The sequence below is a fragment of the Chrysemys picta genome, chromosome 4 (genome assembly GCF_011386835.1).
Source record: "Chrysemys picta bellii isolate R12L10 chromosome 4, ASM1138683v2, whole genome shotgun sequence".
NCBI lineage: Eukaryota > Metazoa > Chordata > Testudines > Emydidae > Chrysemys > Chrysemys picta.
Genome location: NC_088794.1, coordinates 32771336 through 32777340, shown reverse-complemented (window position 1 = coordinate 32777340; position 6005 = coordinate 32771336).

Sequence of the window (6005 nt, the reverse complement as noted above, 5' to 3'; positions counted from 1 at the left end):
AACCCTGGGAAAGCTGGGTGGAGGGAATTTCTAATTTAGGGAGTAGGGGTGTGTATCAGTCAGCTTTCATTGTAACTCAAATGGCAGCAACCACCATTGCAGGCAATTCAGAAGACTGTGGTGGTGGCGGCATCTAGGACTCATCGCTGCCAAATTAAATTCCAGGATGTTACTATTTTTCCATTTAGAAAGATGTTTGGAGACTGGCTAAAGTCAGATGTGAGTCAGATGTTCTCTGCTTCCCAGCAGCGGTGTTTCTGGCACTCGTAAGCAGTTCATTACCCAGACAACTTGATAGGAGACAGTCACATTGTTCTATTGCGCAATTACTAGAAGTGAGCTTGCAAACAAAATTGTTCAATTTCCCCCTTAATGTCTTTAGCTCGCCACTGGAACAACTTACCTAGGAGGCATAGTCAATTTGCCATTGCTTTAAATCAAGACTGGATGTCCAAGAGATATGCTATAACTGAAACAGAAGTTATGGACTCCATGCAGAAATTACCCAATGTTTTGGGCTTTGTGTGCGCGCGCTCTTGTGTTTCACAGTAGGTCAGACTAGATCCTCATAACGATCCCTCTAGCCTTAAAAAAAAAAAAAATCTATGCAAACTTTTTGATGGAGACAAGAAGAGGAGAAAGCAGCAGCATAGGAGTCAGTCACTTGGGAAGTGACTAGTCTCTGCTTCCTGGAGGAGAAATTCCAGCGAACCCAGCTTCGTGGCTAATGGCAAACATATGGTCTATTCAGAGGTGAGCAAGAGGAAAGGTTAGCAATGATTTACATATTAGGATTTTCCATATTGAGATTGAGCAATAGAGCATTATTAGTACTATTGTAGTACCAAGTGGTATTAGGAATTTGTATTACAGAAGCACAAATCAAGATCAGGGCCCAGTTGTGTTAGGTGCTGCGCACACACATAGTAAGAGCCTACAATCTAAACAGACAAGAGAGTACTACCCTCCCCAGATTTCAGATGGGGAAGTGAGACACAGAGATTAAGTAACTCGCCCAGGGTGCCTTTACCGCAAGGTGGCCGTCCTTCCTCCTCAAGCCACAAATAGATGAGATACCAAATTCAACCTTCTAGGAGTCAAAGAGCAAGCACACACCCTCTTCAGAGATTCTGACGCAATTAGAAACAGACAAGCCCAGGCGCATGGGAGGCCTGATTTATTTGGGCTTTTGATAACTAGTTCAGGAAGGACCTTAAGAAAAACGATCCTTCCTATAGGTGAAAAAACTAGCTGAAAAAGAGGACTCAAAGAGCCCTAGTGAAAGGCAGCTCCGCAGGGTGGACAGCAGTGAATGTGTTAAGTGTATTGAGAGTTATGATTCAAAGGGAGAAGTGGGCAGCGAGTTGGGGAAATGATGGCCGATATTACGGCTTGTTAAAAAGAGCAAGTTATGAAGATGGTAGGACAATCCAGGCAGATTTAAGAACACTGGTAGGTGAAGTTCACTTTGGATCACTATATAAAACTGATAAGAACAGATACGACACTTGACCAGAGCTCAAAGAGCCGGAAAGCGATTACCATCTTGGCCAAAAAAAATGGCTCACCTGATTGTATGTGCTGATGTGTTTTGAACCTGAAGGATCTGCTGAGGAAAAAGACAGGAGGATTACATCCCTGGTGCTGCTATATCCCCTTTACTCTGCCACAAAGGGACTTGGACTTGCCTTCAGCAGACAGCTAAGGACTCACCCAGCATGGAGAATCCATTTTCTATGCTGGTTCCATGACACCCAGTGCATCAGAGCAGCCCCCCCGGGGTACTTTTAAGTTGTGCCAGGGCCAACATGACCTAGTTACCCCCAGAATCAGGCTGCAGCTGTTGCAAAGTCAGTTTTTCCCCCTCTGCCCCCAAGGTGTGTTGAGGGCTACTTTGGCCTCAGAGGTTTGTGGACGTTTCCTCTGACAGATAACTCAGAACAGAGACGCTCATACAGCAGATCTCCTTCGCAGGCATAGAGTCAGACCCAAATACTTTAGATGACAGAAGTGAGATCACACTACTAGTGGCTCTATAGCACCAAGATAGGTGTAGGAGAGTGAGACATTATTTTCTGACTGGTACATCAACACCTCAATTGTTAACGTAGGTCCCCTATGCAGGATCACAGGTCTGTGATGTTGCCCTCCATATGATTTTATGAAAATATACTAATGTGTGTGAATATAATGTAACTGGAAGATGCTTCATGCAAAAGGTTTCTTGTAAGGTATCATTACAAAGCTTATAATCTACTGAGTGTGTTCATCCTATTTATATGAATGTATCGTTCTTGTATCTGAAACTAGAAATATGAAATATAACTGAGGTCCTATTGTAATTATGCAAAGTGTGGGCCATTAATGGTAGTTTGGAAGCTTGATGGCTCCCATCAACTAGGACAATTGACTGTAGATGGCTCTGTTTATTTGCAAGCCTTCCTGTGAGTCAGGCTGGGAAGAATGAAGGCTTGGGGTCTCACAGGACAGGTGACCATGTCACCTGGTACTGGAATCCACCTTAAACGTGGTGCTTTTCCATTTAGGAGGAGAGATGGGGACCCAGAGACAAAAGATTCCCACCTTGTGCCAAAGCTATAAAAGGGGGGTGGAACAGACCAAAGGAAGCGGCAGTCATGACAAATCCCCTAGCTACCACCTGAGCTGGAACAAGGACTGTACCAGGAAAAAGGACTGGGCCCGACTAGGAAGGAGTCCAGTCTGTGAAAGAAGCTTATTGGAACACCTCTGAGAGTGAGATTTTATCTGTATTCAGTTTCCTACTGTATTAGGCATAGACTTGCGTGTTTTATTTTATTTTGCTTGGTAGCTTACTTTGTTCTGTCTGTTATTACTTGGAACCACTTAAATCCTATTTTTTATATTTAATAAAATCACTTTTTGTTTATAAATTAACCGTAATTAATTCCTGGGGGAGCAAACAGCTGTGCATCTCTCTCTATCAGTGTTATAGAGGGTGGACAATTTATGAGTTTACCCTGTATAAGCTTTATACAGAGTAAAACTGATTTATTTGGGGTTTGGATCCCATTGGGAACTGGGTATCTGGGTGCTAAAGACAGGAGCACTTCTTAAGCTGTTTTCAGTTAAGTCTGCAGCTTTTGGGGGATGTGGTTCAGATCCTGGGTCTGTGCTGAAGCAGACTGGTGTGTCTGGCTCAACAAGGCAGGGTTCTGAAGTCCCAAGCTGCCAGGGAAAACAGGCTCAGAGGTAGTCTCAGCACATCAAGTGGCAGTCCCAAGGGGGTTTCTGTGACCCAACACAGGGTCAACCTTTGGTCTGTCTTCAAATTACTCCCTGGGATCCTCCTGTATAACCCCCATGAAGGCAAGAGAGACAGATGCAGGAGGGTAACAGAGACCAAATGTTATCTTCACTGTAGTGGTCAGTGATTCAGTAAGTTTGGTAAAAGAAAATTAGCTGTTGCCCTAGGAGGCAAGTTATCCTGTCTGGCTAATGTGTGTATGTTCAAATTACTTTTGGGGGGAGGGATAGCTCAGTGGTTTGAGCGTTGGCCTGCTAAACCCAGGGTTGTGAGTTCAATCCTTGAGGGGGCCACTTAGGGATTTGGGGCAAAAATCAGTACTTGGTCCTGCTAGTGAAGGCAGGGGGCTGGACTTGATGACCTTTCAAGGTCCCTTCCAGTTCTAGGAGATGGAATGGGATACTTATACAGTGCCCAAAACTGAGCTAGGTGCTTTACAGATATATAGCAAGACAAAGCTGTACCCTGGCGAGTTCTCTGAATTGAGATGAGACAGAACCGTTATTATTAGTGATAACGGAGGATTCAGAAAGAACACAGCTCAACTTTCAGTGAGCCAGGCGGAGATTTTGTAGCTTATTAATTTTAAACTGAGCTAACCTGCTATGGAACCACTGACGTACAATCAACATAGCCAAGTGGCACTGGGCAATTCTAAGTAGGACCACACTTGGTTAAATTATCCATAATGATTGACAAAGATCTCTGGCTTGTGTGCGGCAACACATACAAAAGCAAAACATGCTGGGGGTGCATTGCAGTATAGTAAAAAAAATTTCAGGACAATAATGCCAGTTCCACCTCTGGTCTCCTCAACTCTAAATAAACTAAACAAGGTCAGGCCAAGTCAGTCGTTGGATGGATGGGAGACCTATGTGGAAAACACAGGGCTGCCGAAACTGCGGAGTGCCTGTGATTAGCACACATTTCACTCTGAGTCAATACCAAGTCTTATGGTGGTGGTTTCTTTCAGCTGTGACGCAAAAGCAGCATTCTGGACTGTGTCCATTAGAAATCCCATAGGACTGTTGAGACAACAGGGTCACGGCCAAATTCCAGCTCAGGTTTTACATCATACTGAGCTTAACGCCCCCTGCATTTTCAGTTTGGAAAAAAGTTTTCTTCCCTTCCTCCCTAAAATACACCATTTAAAAAATGTTTTTTATGGCTCATCCCATCCAAAAATCAGTACAGCACTGGTGTGTGTTCACACAAAAGGGCAGTAAATCAATGCCTCATCATAAAATGGTGTACGGCCCCAGAGAGTGTTGTGTGTCCAGTGTTCGTCTTCTTCTGTCAAAGCCGTCCACAGAAGACCAAGGGATACGGTTAGATGCAAGGTAGCATTCGCTGCAGAAATAAAGGTTTTGCCAACATTTTCTTGATAAACAGAATTAGAGGAGATTGGACGGTCATATTTGAATATATGGAGAACACAGGGAAAATAGATCAGCTCTTACTTTTAAAATTGTTGCCCAATACCAGAAACAAGTGTCATTTGAGGGCATTAAAGGGCAGCACTGATATTATTTCAAAGAAACAAGTAGATGTACATCCTGCAGCAAAGAATTTGCTGCCACAGGCAGGGCTGGACTGGGGCAGAGGCACTATAGGCCCATGCAGAGGGCCCTACCTGCAGGAGTCACATGATTACATCAGAATCTCAGGTTTCATTTTCAAAATAAATTTCTAGACCTCACGGTTGAAGATTGAAATGTGACTCAAGTGTAATCAAATCAATGCTGTGAGATCTGCAGGCAGCTTGAAACAATAGCTTAGAGAGGGATGAATTGCCCAATGCATCTCAGTGGGATGTTAACAGCAGAACCACTTGGGGGGTGGGGGGGAAGAGGAGGACCTTGCCAACACCATTCCAGCAACAGATTATGCGGTGGGAGGAGAAAAATTCTGGGTCAGTGCCTGGAGCTGGGAGGAAAGGGAAGGGTGGGTTGCAGTTCCTGCCCACCATGAGGAACGGCCATCCAAAGTTAAACTATCTCAAAACCCCGTACTGAAGAATTACAGGTGTTTGAGGAAATGACGTGTATCCATCTACAAGGAAATCCTGATCTGCATGGGGATTGCACCCATGCAACTGGAGATCATGTTGAGTTTTGTGCCCTACATTGACCTTATGTGAGCAGCAGGAAAAAAAAACCCCAAATAACCTGAAATGTGCTCTATTCACTTGGCATGCAAGCACATCCAATGCATGTGTGTTTTAATTTCAAACTTATCAGGAGACAGGCAAACCAGTTCAGTTACAAGACATATAGCCCCATCCTCTGAACATTTGCCCAGCAGAAATGGAACTGAAAACAAACTTTTTAGGTTTGAAAAAGTGTAGTTAATGTCACCACCCACCCAATTCACTCTCATTAATCGCATACCTCTGCACTTTGATTCTGGCCACAAAGCAGCAAAATGCCATAAGAAAGGCTGGAAATGCCACAAGAAAAACCTGACTAGAAACAGGAAATACTGGAAATCTTACAAGAAAAGGCCTGCTCTTGTGGGAAAGTTTCATCCAAATTTTGTGGAGTCAAGAAGTTTGGATGAACAACTAGACCAAGTCCAGGCGTTCTGAGGTTCGCCTGTCACTAAGCCCTAGAGCATGTGGGAAAGAAACGGATTCTAGTCAAAGGTAGGCTGCCACAGCTAGTAAAAATGGCAAGCACGTGTTGGTGCAGTTTTCTATTAATGTTAACATTTCAGGCAA